Here is a 13,862-nt window from a genome sequence, read left to right on the forward strand (position 1 = left end):
TGGTCCAGAAAGTCGGATAGAGAAGTCAGGACCACACAGTGTAATCTATATAGAAAGCAGCTCCTGCGTGCTTCTGTGTTGAAACCCTGTGTTGCACAGATACCATCTCAGAACTAAAACTGGGTTTTGATAATACTGGTCCACACACTCTGTGCTGCAACACTGTTCCCAAGAGTTCCTGTAAAACCCCACAATAGCACCCTGGCATTAGTCAGAAGCACTCTGGAGAATGAATTTAAGAGCTAAATATCTAGAGTTCAGGCTAAAATTGGGAAAGACCCAAGAAAAGATTTAAACAAACAAACAAAGTCTTTCCACTGTAACCCAAGATAGGAGGGAAGGCCGAACAGCATCATGTATTAGAGCTGGTGGGCAGGATTGTAGGCAGAATTTCTGTCTTTCCTTGCTAAGTTAGTAGTATGTACATATATTCCCTCTGAAACACCCAGCTTCTTACAAACCCTGCTACTATCATACGAATCATGTTTCCAGACACTTTCTTCTCCTGTCATTCCTTGAAATGGGTCACACAGAGTTCCCCAGAGCAGCTAAATATATTAATAACTCGTGTCCCTAAAGCAGTAACTGTCTCAGATCACCCAGAGGGTCATGCTGCTTGTTATTAACACCTATCAAGGGATTTAGGTGGTCGTGGACCCAGATGCGTCCTGCAAGGCCACACGATATTGATGCTCTGTCTAAGCTTGCTTTCTAGATGCTGCAACACCCTTTAAAATGACCTTCTACACTGTCCTTTTCCAGTGGCCACAAAATAAAGTACTGAAGTGTGCTGCAAAATAGATCACTGAAATACATCTTTACCCTCAAATACAGATTCCCTTGCTTCATACAGAGATATAAAACAATTATCTTGGAACACACCTGATTCAAAACATTTCAAGTGTAAGAGACAGGCAGTGAAGGGTAATTAGCATAATAAGAGTTGTGAGAGAGGTGACAGGTCTAAAATATAGAGGGAAGATAAAACAGAAGCTTCATGCTACTTAATACACAGCTGAAAGAAGGAAGACAGTTGATAAACTTCCTTTCTGTTCTGCTTTGGTTTATACATTGAGACAAATGAGCTTTAAGTGTGCTGTGATGTAGGAAAACCAACATTGTCCATTTTAGTCACTCCTTTGTACCATGACCTCTTACTAATAACACTTAACTTTGGTGGGGTTTTTTGGGTTTGGGTTGGGGGGGGGGGGGGGTTGCCTTTACACTGGTTACAGACAAAGAGCTCATTTCCTAATTCTACTTAAATCTTTACAAGTGTTCTTACCAGTTTTAGAAATGGGTCTGTACATAAACTTAAGCCAAAGTGAGGTTGAGGATTTTGATACGGATAGAAAATTCTGGTCTGCATTTCGATTCCCTGCCTTTCCCGTGGGCTTTGCAAAAGCCACAGGTACAATCACCTATAGAGTAGTAGAGCCAAATTATAAACCTCATACAGTTGGCTTTTCTCATCTGCTTTTGGGCTTCCTGCCGTTCTGAAGGCTGGGTGAGGGGAAGTGGCTGAAAACTGAGGAAGTTTATTGTTGACAATACATTTTATCTGCTCTCAGGCATGCCTGGGACCAAAGCAGTCCCTAACCAGCCGTAAGTCTGGGGAGTGAAACGTAAGTTTTCAGTCACCTTCCCCTCCCTCCTTGCCTCCCTCCCACAGGAAAAGCCCCGCTCACAGTTTTCAAGGAGTTAACATACCTTTGGAACAGTCCTATTGTTAGCGCTTTTGTCTTTCTAGCTATAAATATTGTCCTTGCTTACTTTGACTAAATCACACCTGAAAAGGTATCTTTAAACCAGGAAGAGATTCACAAATTGACCACTTTTGCCAATTAAAAACTCCATTCTTCCCTGGAATATGGCTATCTCCCTGGTGCACAGGAAGTGCATTAAAGAAGTAATAAACACTCATAAAACACATTTAATGATCTAACCTTTAAGAGCAGCGTTCTTGTTCATTACTGTAACTTTCTGCTAAATTACCACCAACAAGATTGCTCATGGGCTCAAAAGGTCAGTGTTATTTTTGCTGTTGAAATCATGGAGTCTGGGAAACAACTGTGTGTAAATTGCTGATAAACTGGAACAAAGACAGAAGAGAAAAACACTGAACATATAAGAATGCAAGTAAACCAGCAGGAAAGGAGGGGAGGGGAAGAATCTCACGGACAGTTTATTAAAAGAACAAAAGAATAAAATCTGGCGCATTTGTTTTCCACGGGTTCAGGAAGCCTGGTCTTTAAGCACCTACTATAAATAGAGTGTTCTAATCCTTCATCAAAGCAGGTAGTAGTCTATACCAAAATGAATGAATTTTAGGTATAAATGGGGAAGAGGAAGATGTCCCTCCCCTCGTAGTAGGAGAATGATCTTTTGTTTCAATCCTTGCAGAAATCAGATATTTCAAAGTGTAAAGCTGGAGAGATGAGGCAGAGTCTGGAACATGATGTTTCTATACTGTCAGATTCCTGGCAAGAATATTGTTAGAGAATGGAATTAGCAAACATCTAATTTGGGGTTGAATAATCTGATTTTGAGAAAGATGGCCTTGAATTTATCATGTGGCTAACTTGAAAATCCTCAAGGAGTTCCCCTCTGAGTGGAAAGCTTATGTCAATTCTAGAAACTTTGAAAAAACATTTAATAGGGTTGATAGGGATATCATATAGAAAGTAATGGGAACTTACTTGGAATTCTGAAAAGGACAGTTTTCAGTCATTTAGCCCTGTATAAACAGTTTGAGTGTAAAGTAATCCCAAAATGCTACCTCAGAGCCATCCAAGTTAGAACAAAATGCAGAATACAGGAACCTTACATTGCCCTTAAGAAACAAACAAAAAAAAAACCCCAAAAACAAAACAAAAAAAAAGGTCACTGAAAAATTATTTCATACAAAAAACTGTACATTGTTTCAGGTGAGCTTATTAGATGGCCCAAACCCCATTATTTTCTAGGTGAGACAGCTTTGGTTAACAGCTTGGCCAGTGACAAAGTAGTATTAAATGATTCAATACACCACTCTGGCTCTCAATTGTATAGGTTTGGGTTTGATGTTATTCAAAGCAACTCAACAAGGAGGTTGAAGAGGTTTGTTTCTACAGCCTGCCCACTGAACTGAATGCCTCATGGGTAACTTTTAGGATAGGCACTGAATATTTTCAGGCAGGTCAAAGCTTGCACACAGCAGTCAATAACGGGTTACATTAACCTTTAGTTTCACACGGCAGCACAAAAGGAATAACAACATCCACTAACAGTCAACATCTTGCATTTCTGGGAAGGCATTCAAGCTGTGAACCAAGAAATTATAATAAGGCCTGTCCCTCACAAAGGATGAGACCCTTCCTACCACTAGGATTATTATAGAAAACCTGTTAGATGTCTACATACAGGCACTGTCAAAAAAGGACCTCCAGTGCAGATTGCATGGACTGGCCCAAAGACAGAACATTCTCCATATTAAAATGCTTCCCTGCTAGTCTCTCACCACAGCTATTCAACTCACAGTTCTCACAGACCAGAAGTAACTTGGGCTGCAGTGTGATTTGGGTGGCAGGGAAGGGAAGAAAAAAGGGAGCATCTGTGGGATCACTCTGCTGCAACATGATGTAGGAGCACAGTTTTGTGCTAAGAAGTGGGAAAGGGGGCTTCAACCCTTCAGCTGAATTCGTCCAATGAGTTGATGCTTACCCCCAGACACTCAGGAACACAGTCTCTCAAGATTTCAGGCCTTCAGGGGTTTTATATGCAGGGACTTACATTGACACCCTGCCTGGAAACTTCTGCTTCAGAATAATTTGATCTGCTCTAGAATTTATTTCTGAATAACATACTCTTATTCCAAAGTGAGAATATCCATACAAGGTGCTTAACTAGAAGTAGTACTTCACTTGAACTGCAGACACTACTGCAATCCAAATCAGTTGTCCAATGGAAACAAGCCCTTTTTTCAGAGAAGTGGGAAGATGGCAAAACATGCCATCTTTTAAGGACAGCTCATGGAAGGGACACCATGAGGCCTCAATGGCACATTTGTGTAGTGAAGGACAGTATCTCTGGCTCACAGCAACAGGCAAAATTGGGCAGATGGTTGCAGCTGCACTTGGCAAACAGACGGTAGTAACCTAAGCTTGACACTATAAATGATGGTTATTGAACTAGTGTCTTCATGAAAAGGCTAGACACTGGCAAAAGGGCATGAGGAAGACAAAACAGAAGTTTAATTAACTTAACAGGAAAGCAAAAATCTCCTAGATAAAAGGAAAACAGCCATTTCTGAGCCAAGTATTTAAAGGGTTCTCAGACCTTCCCAGGCCAAAGATTGTCTGCGTGTAATGCTGACTTCCTTCCAGCTCTGTCTGTGCCAGAAATAACTCGTCAATGGAGTATATCTCATTAGTGTACCTTTTACCAAAGCCATTCTTGCAAAAGAAAGTGGTACTTGCTGCTGACATGCTGCTGGCAAGCGAGGAAGAAGGAAGTTGTGTTTATGAAGAGCGTAACACATTCTACTAGCCTTCTGCTTGAGCACATACGAATGCTTGCTACCTTGTAATGGCATGAACTGAAGACTTTTAAGAGAGAGAGAGAAAGCGCGTGTGCCAGGGCAAGAGTGGAACTGCAACGACCAAGGGAAGAAGGGGAGGATTGATTGGCCTCTTCAAGATCTTAGATATCTTCGGCATCTTTCAAAGGCTCATTAGCAGTTTACGTCACTGATACCGTCTTTCGTGTCATGTTGATCCTAGCCACAGCAGAGCGAACCTGGAGTCATCTATTATGGTGGTCACACAACATACTGAAATCTGGCCAGTTGGATTGTAAGCACATGGATTGCATGTCGCCTGAAGACACAACTTTTGACTTGAGAGAGGCACTGAAAGAATCATATTACCTATATGGTTATGCATTCATCCACCAACTGGCTGTGGTTTGCCTGACATGCTCCAGCTCAGAATCTGAGCTTTAATTTAGAAAGAAAAGTACATTTCTATCTTTCACAGTTTCAAAGAAAATAATTCACACGAGAATAGAGTGGAACAGCTGAAATGGCATCTGCTGAGGTCTGCAGAGAGCCTGAAATCAAAGCTCTGAGAAGAGTAATTACCTTCCACCCAGGTATCTCACTGGGCTCCAAAACATGAAGACTGGCTTTATGAAGGAAAAAAAGACAGAAATAAAAAGTCCGTGTTAACCATTTCATTGCTGGACAGCAGTCTATGGAGACTGGAATTTAAACTAGTTGGACAGAGATGAAAAGACAAGATGTATTAGAAACACAAAAGGAGCAGAAAGAAGGAAGGGAAGAAACTGTGGACGACCTACTGGTGGAGATAATTTTCCTGCTGAGCAATAGTTACCGTACCAAAAATTTCTGAGGAAATTTCTAACAGTAACTGTAGGAAGGTTTTTCTGTTTTGTTTGGGGAATTTTTCTTTTTACCAGCTAGACTCCATACTGGACCTTTGGTCCAACCTCACAGTGCAGAGATCTGTGGGTCCAGAGGAGAATACAGTACTAAATTTATAGCCCCAACTATCATTAAGGATGGAATGTAGTCATTTCCAGGAATGAGCAAGACACTCCTCCCACAGCCAGAGAGAGAGGCTTTTATCTTCTTTCTTTTACACACAAGGCACCCTCCTGCCCCCCCCACTGCACTGCATGCATATAGCCATTTCCTGAAACATTTCAAATTTGTTTTCCTTAGGTTATTTGTGTCTACAGCCACCAGCTGGTCTGTGTCAAAGCCGATATGTTCAACATACTATTCCATTATCCTATTAGGTTGAACATGTCCTTCCTCCCACGAGAGCTGTTAAGATATCAGTCTTACAGAAAAGAGACAGCTTTAGTCCCACTGTTACCTCCTTTCTCCTTCAGAGTAACACACTATCCTCAGTGATCATATGGCATATAGCTAACTTTATAGCCTATCTTGATACTTTGCATTCATACATGCAAGAAATGATACCTGGCCATTTAATATCCAGCTCTGTCACTGAACAAGCCACACACATGTATCAAGTGGGGGGGGGGGGAAAAGCTCTGAAGGCTTGAAAGAGACAGTGCCTGATGCTTTCGTTTTTCCGATGACAATTTCCTGTATTGTATTATAGGACTCTACAATTTGAAATGATCACTACTTCTCCTCCATCAAGATATCAGTCATATTTCCAAAACTGCTCTCTTGATCTTAAAAAGTCTTGGAAAACATCTCCAATTCAGGTCAACGACATTTAAACTGAGGAAATGGTCACCTTTGGTTTTCCTCTGCAGGCTCCTCATGCCCCTGGGAATGGGAGAGCAGAAATTCCTGGCTGGTTTCCATGACCCCAAGGACTGAACATTCCTTGCTTGAGGAACCTTCCCAACCCCTGCAGCAACTACAACTAAGGCAGCTTGTGTCAACAAAGATTATTCAAAAGATGCCATTTAAAGTTGGTAGGGGTAGAAGGCAATGTGAGGGGGGAGGGAAGGGGGGGCACCACTGGTAGGGATGGAGGCAGCCAACACATAAACGACTCTACATCAAAGATATGTAGGACCTCCTGGGGGAATACTTAACAGAATCACTAGCAACAATATGAGCGCTAGCTCTTGCTTTTCTCTGAGAAGCAACTCTGGGTGAGAAAGACCCTGAACAAGGGACCCTTCTTTTTTACACACCAGAAAGAAATGTTTTTGGAAACAATACATAGCCGCCTTCATTGGCATGCCTCAAGATTTCCACTTACCTCACACCCTATATTTTCACAGGATCTCAGACATAACTGGTGAGGGAACAAGCAACCCCAGAGTCACATGAACAGCAGGGAAACGTAACACACGCTCCCTGGACAGATCATCTGCAAGACATGGTCCACCCACAGATGTAAGGAAGGGGAGCATAGGGAATAAGTGAGTGTGGCAGGGGTGTGCGATGGATAACTGGGCCATGCAGGGATAAAGAGCTGGGATAGCATGTTGTCCCATAAACTGCTAGCCCAGAGCTTCCTTACCAAATCAAATCTCTAACTGATCAGACAGGCTATTCACAGCACTCGGTGACAATAAAGGAGCTATTTTTTTCCTTTATCAGTGGTAGCAGAAAAAAAGGCATTACTTGGCAAAAGGCAATGCTACAAGACATCTTCCCCCAACACAGGCTCTACTTGATTCTGTCTCCAGAGCAAAAGGGAGCCTGCAAAACTTTCATATCCATGTTTTACTACCTGCTTACTCACCTTTTACATCTTTTGTTCCACAACAGGAAGCAGTCACGAGCATGTCACTCACAAACATGTTGACGCTCAGTTCAGTTCCTCCTGGTCCAAGCATAATGACAACCACCAGCATCAGCTCAGTTCCAGGAACTGAATAAAATAAAATAACTTTTTAAAGCCTCCATCAAGCCAGGCTGTGCCCTGGGAAGACCCTCTAGCACAGCCTCCTCCTGTGTTAATCAGAAAAATCAGTGAAGAGCACATATATGCTTACCTACTCACCCATCTTCCCCTCCTCCCCCAACTCAGCAGAGCATTATCAGGCATTTCAAGCAGAGGTGAAGACGCGTGGGTAGGGTCCATATGGCTCCTTCAAGAGGCACAAAAATTCATAATTGTCCCAGGAAGACAGCGTTCATCTCTCTTACTGCTGCATCCCCTCCAGCTGTCGATTTTTTTATGATCCTGTAACACAAGGGCTGTACATTCAGCCCAGAGAGGTGGGCAGTGGTAGGTGAAATTAACAGGCATGCACCTAAAACATAGAAAGTTAATGAATAAACTGGTATTAGGGCAGAATGGTAGAGGTTACTATCAGTAGTTCCCATTGAGAGTGGCTGGTGGATCACCATTTACATGATGGCGGCAGAGGGGCTTTTAGAGATGTTTATGCTGAGAAGCAGTCACTGCGAGCAGCGGTTTCCAACAGAGGAGAGCAGCAGTGGTACTGGTATTGTGGGATGGGACAGTTGGGGAATGCCAGAGCATCTCTTACATGTGCTGTGACTCAGACTATACCCAGCCTCTTTTCAAATACACAGGGGTACCATTTTTCATTTCCTTCCTCACTGGATTGCTTTTGTCACCATAAATCCAGATGTTCAGGCTTTGGGAGGGAAAAAGCAATTACACCAAAGGGATGCTCAGCACTGCAGAACTACATCAGGTTAGGCTGTGGTCCTGAAGAATTGCAACACTTATGAGATTCACTTGGACCTTGCATTCAGTGTACAAAAATATGATACACTATCACATCTGCTGGTCCATGCTTCTCTGTTCACGTTATGTGCTTAATTTCATGTTAACTATTACAGGTCTTCAAAGCTTCCTTCTAACATAGTGTAATTTCCCACTGTAAGCAAGCCCTCTTTAGAAACAACTACCAAACTACCTAGGAAGCTTTGTGTACACAAAGCTGTAGTTTTTGGTGTGGGAGTTCTCCCCAAGGCTAGAAGCAAAATCTTAGTGGAAGGATTCCTCACTTCTTACAGGTACAAAGAACCATTCTCTAGTCACGTTGAATCACAAGATCTTGAATTACCAGTCCTAGAAGAATGCTTACTTACAACACAGTGATTTAGCAGAATAATGGAATAAAAAGGTGAGAGAAGCAGCAGCAGAAAAATACCCTCCGATTGACCACAGTTTCAAAATGTTAGCGCCCAGACCCTGGAGCCACAGATTACTGGACGGAGGCTGGGAGCAGCAATAGGAGTTGCCTGCAAATGGTATTCATAATGATTGTGCAATTTAACCCAGCTATCATGAAGATGGATGGATGTAGCATGCACATGTATTGCTGCCTGCACCAAACAATGGCTGAAATTGGGCAGAGGGAAAGATGACATAGTGCAATTTGCAAATAATTAGTATGCCTGTGGCCTTTCTTCACCTTTCCATCTCCTTATGCATTACACAAAATATTCATGTCCCAGGCAATAACCCTTCCCAGTTCAGATCTCTGCATCCCACTCTTTTCTCCTGCCTCTGATTTGCCAGTGATTCAGCTTCCCTTGCCCACGTATGCTTGACCTATAAGTATGTTCTCACCTTCATACGCTCAGACAAAACTTCTAAAAATGACTACCATTTTGTCTCTCAGCTGCCTGCGTAAAATTCCCAGCTTCCACATGGTCTGAATGAACTCAGACACATGATCGAATTGGTGCTTGTTTTTTCTGTTACTCCTTTCTCTTATTTCTATGTCTAATTTTTTTACACTGTATTCTTTTTTAGCTTGTTCAATGGGTACAGCTGCTAGCAAAGCAAGGGCCAAACTTAACAGCAAAAGAAATATTTAAGAAGATCATTTCCGTTCTTAAATGCAGAGAGCTCAATGTAACCCACAGAAGAAGTCTCTTTGATAGCTCAGCATCAACCAGACACAGGAAGCACCGAGGCAGTTATTCTTGGGCCTTTACAGAGAACTGGAACACAGTGTTTTCCATTCGTGCTATGGACTGTTCTGCCACATCACCTCACTGTCTGATCCTTGACAAAAAACAGAGGAAAGCATTGAAAACTATCTAATGGCTGGCCTCTCAGGATGACTTACCTTGTTTAACAATGAGCCTTTTGGGTTTATTGAGCCTCCACATCTTGTGCGTGCTGGGACATGTTAGCAGTTTAACTGAGGTGAAGAAAAATAGCACTTTTATGAGTTGCCAGGCCAGTGAACAGTCAGAGCGAGAAAGTCTTGTTGCTCCTGACCAGAGTTGCTCACCCTTCAGGGGCACCTAACTGAAATACCATAACAAAGGATCAATTATGTTACAGCTGAGAAACACAGGAATGTCTTCCTGAGCACAATTCCAGAATGTGGTCTGCAGAGAGCTGGGAGGGGGGAAACAAGAAATCAAGCAAACAAAGGGGAAGACCCTCCAAAAGAAAAAGGAGGCCTCATAAACATGAAGTGAGAGGCCACACTGACCTGTCCAAGGCAAAGAGAAAAGTTGCCACCCAGCTTGCTGCAAGTACTCTGGCAAGGCACTGTCCAGTTCAACTAGCCAGGACGTTTTCAGGCTACACCAGAACAAATAAGGACCTGGGCTAATAACCTTAATAAGCCAAACATTCAGGAAAATTTAGAGGCACTTTTGCTCTTAAGTTGCTTAACTGCTCTTAAAAATCCTTTGTGGTTGCCCCATTCCCACCTGACTTCTTAGCAACTCCCTAAGGGCTTTAGTCTTGATGCTGAGTCAGGTAGTGTCATCCTGGGGAGGAATATCCTGGTGAAGACAATGGAGTCTCCATCATTGTCTCATTTAAGAGTGAGGAAACCTGCCTGAAGTAAATGACCAGAAAAGTCAACAGAACAAGCTGCTTTACAGACCTGAGCTTTCTACCCAAAATTGAACAGGATTTAATTTCCTCTGGCCTCCACAGGATGACACAGCACAGGTGTTACCTAATCAGCGTAGCAATGATGATCTTGTGTGAGTGTCTCCCAGCCTAGTCCATCCTCTGCTGAATTCCAAAACTGCAGCATCCATCCCTTCTCAATGGTATATTACACTGGGTCCAAACCTGAATTCACGTTCACACACAGGCTGTGACCACAGTGCCACAGAAGCCAGAAGACCTACTCACAGGGTGCTGTGAGATGCACTGGGCTTTGCATATTAACAGCAATAACTGTATTTGATATGGGTCTTTTGCAGAGTCATCTATAGGCTGAAGAGCTTCCAATGTCATCTCCTCCCAGGGAAAACATTTGATCTGAGTGGGGACTGAATTAGTTGGGAACCTGAAAGCCCACAGACAGCAGAGGGAGCCCTCACTGCTCCCTGTCCTCCAGCTCAAGCATCCTGTCCGAGTTTAAAAATAAAAATAAAAATGACCCTCAGTGGTCATCAGGAAAAATGGAGGTACAACTATACACACGCTGCACTTGCAGTACAAATGCTGCTGAACTATTACACCAAGTTAGATGCCCAAATCTGGGGCTTAAGAAGGGCTGTGTTTTGGAGATTGTTTCCCCTGCTGCACAGCCTGGCCATTAACCAAGCGCATCAGGCACAAAACACAGCAATCAAAACATGCATTTACTCCAGATTCTGGTTTGTGTCTAGAGTTTCACTGGGCATGTGGAGATGGAAGCGAGGTTTGGACTGGACTGCTGGAGCCACCAGTTTTGGTCCCCCCTTTCCTGCTGTGGTGCTGGAAATCCCCAGGAAGGCCCCCTCCCACCTCTGCACCATGACAGCCACCAACTGTTGAAGGTGGGGGCAACACTGAGTTCCCCATGAAGTGCGGAGACTTCTCGTGGCAGTCGCTAGAGACGAGACGGCCATTTTTTGAGCTGAATCCCATCAAGTTAGTGGCTGAAAGGTTTCTGTAAGGAGCTAAAGAAAGAAACAGTCAGGGGTGAAATGCCAAGTTTACGCTATTGAAATGCAAGGCAGATGCTTCCTAGTCTGTTTACTGGCACATTACCGGTGGTTTGTTGTCTGCAGTTCTGACAGCCCAGGGTTTCTAGATCTGCGAGGAAAATCCTAAGTCCCCAGGCTCCAGAAGTTACCTTTTCCCCACCATGTGCTTCCCAAGTTAGAGGAACAGCAATTGCCTCTACTCTGCAAATCCAACTTGCTCAGAAAAAAACAAGCCCTTTAGACAGCCCTTTTCTGCTCCCGAAGCAAACAGAAGGAAATGCTGTAAATAAGTGGAAAGGCTCGGTGCTGCCGCTATTTCCTGACTCCCAGCACCGAACGAGAGTACAGGGGTCTGTGGTCAAGGAGAATATTCCCAAAGAGAAACTATCATAGAAGGAGTGAGGCTGGAGGCCTTCCCTCCACTTGAACAGCAGTGCTGTCTCCTCCCTTGGCTAAAACAAACTGGGTATGTAAAGCAAAAGTGCATGTCCTGAAGATTTAAGTTGTGGTAGCACCTGGAAATCTAGGATTCTTCACTCCCTCTTCCCTTCTTGCTCCTATATGGCTCCCTGGAAGAAATAGCAGGGAATCAGCTAGTATATCCTGGGATGCCAGTGCAGAGGGATATGGCCAGCCTCAGTGCCTCTCCCTCACACACCACAGCATGCGGCTTTTCAGGAAGCAGGAGAACATAGGGCAGAGTGGAAGAAACCAGCAAAGAAACAAAAAGCAAAAATGAAAAAGCAGCAGAACAGATGCACAAGATGAAATGGAAAAAATACCCCAAAAACTGAGGAGGAGAGGAAGAGTGCAGCCACCTTCAAAACAAAGCACAGGTAGAAGCTGGGGAGACAGGGAGTGTAAACAGACACAACGCACTCGGAATTTACAGGAACAAAAGGGTTTTCTTCTATTCCTCCCATGATGTCTGCCAGCAGTCCTGCCCTGTTCCCCCCACCCACCCATGCAAAGTCACCTTCAATTACCTTACCTCAGGAACATTCATTACAGGAAGATGCCCTGAGTGTATCAAATTAGTGCCTTACGAAAGCCCATTCAGGAAACATCTATGTGATCCTTATTTAGTTAGCACGAGGGGATGGAGTGGGGATGCCAACTGAGAAGGGGGTTTTATGCAAACAGGTCTCAGGACTGATGGGCTGGCAGTGCTCTGCAGGCGCAATGCAGAGGGACCACATCCTGCCTGCTCTGAGTACTGATGCAGCCTCGCAATTGCTTTTGTGCACCAAAACCGTTGTATTTTAGGGTTGAAAAATTTCTAAGCCTAGATGGAAAGTGCTGGGATGAACAACTGGGCCAGGGGGTATCCACAGGGGACATCCCATTTTCATCTACATAAGAGACCAAGGACAATGAGCCTCGGATGCCTTTGAAGGGTGTTTTAACCTCAGACCTTTGGTATGAACTTATGGCATCGGAACAAGCAGCCGAGTCACTTGGAGCAACAACAAAGATCATAGCACTCCAAAATGTTCCCCCTGTAGCTGGGGTTGGAAAAAGGTGAGATTTCCACGTGCAACACACAGAGGTCTTGACTGCTGCAAAATCTACCAATCAACTAGTTGAAACTGCCCATGACACACTGGTGCATGTCTGCAGCACATTTCCTTAGGTGCTGTACAAAGATCTCATCCAGAGGACACAGCCATGGACTAATACCTCTGCTTCTCAAGGTAAAGTATAGCAGAGTTTAGGAACATGGTGTCTCACAGAAATGCCCCATTCTCCTGCTTGTGTTGCCTCAGGGAAATGGGATGTAACACACTGCCAACAGCTGTGAGCAAAGAAGATTGTCCATACGGCAGCTGTAAGGCGAATGCGACTGAAGAGAGATAAATTCCTGTCTCTGACAACAGCTAATGGGCTCCAGGCAGACTGGCAGCTGCAAATCACCCAGTTCTCTGCTCTGCTTCAGCTGACCAGGCACCTCTGGGACTATACTTTGAGCTAGTGAAGAAAAGGGGCAGAACAAGTCTGCTTCAATCTATTTTTATACTGCAGATCCATCTGCTCCTCTCCACAGCTGGCAAGGCCTGGAGCTCAGCTTAGATCCTCCCAACAAAAGCCTCTTTATGAGGCATGGGAATCCCCCACCACTATCAACACCATTTGGATTGGATTGCCCAGGCAGAGGCTATTTTGGGCACCACAGGTGGCTTCTCCATCTTGCTGAGCACAGGGATGAAGCCAGCAGATGCCTTGCCACCGTACTACCCAGCCATGCCATCAGGGATAAACTGAGCAATGTAGAGGCTCTGATAAGCCCATGGGTTTTGGGGGGGGGTGGGGGGTGGGACACAAAGATGCCAAGAGGAGGAGTTCAGGGAATGGGTTTCACAGGTAAGACAGAGCAGAGGTTGCCTCAACACAGAGACACTCAGAACTGCTTTTGAGACAGAAGAACAACCAGGTGGAGCAGAGCTAACCAGAACTCTCTGCCCTGAGCAAAGCACTAACTCACCCCACACCTAGG

At 44.1% G+C, this 13,862-nt stretch overlaps 1 protein-coding gene across 2 annotated transcripts in view; it reads right to left on the reverse strand.

Annotated features, from left to right (window-relative positions):
• ADORA2A (adenosine A2a receptor) overlaps positions 1-13,862 on the reverse strand; it is a 53,487-nt gene that overhangs the window by 3,549 nt on the left and 36,076 nt on the right. For both annotated transcript variants that reach the window (XR_008236763.1, XR_008236762.1), the window contains 4 exons: positions 9,553-9,737; positions 7,492-7,752; positions 7,239-7,367; positions 6,750-6,860 (listed from right to left, as the gene is read on the reverse strand). The gene's annotated coding sequence lies outside the window, so the exon portion shown is untranslated. The remainder of the gene's footprint in view (positions 1-6,749; positions 6,861-7,238; positions 7,368-7,491; positions 7,753-9,552; positions 9,738-13,862) is intronic.

Source organism: Harpia harpyja, chromosome 9, assembly GCF_026419915.1.
Source record: "Harpia harpyja isolate bHarHar1 chromosome 9, bHarHar1 primary haplotype, whole genome shotgun sequence".
NCBI classification, from domain to species: Eukaryota; Metazoa; Chordata; class Aves; order Accipitriformes; family Accipitridae; genus Harpia; species Harpia harpyja.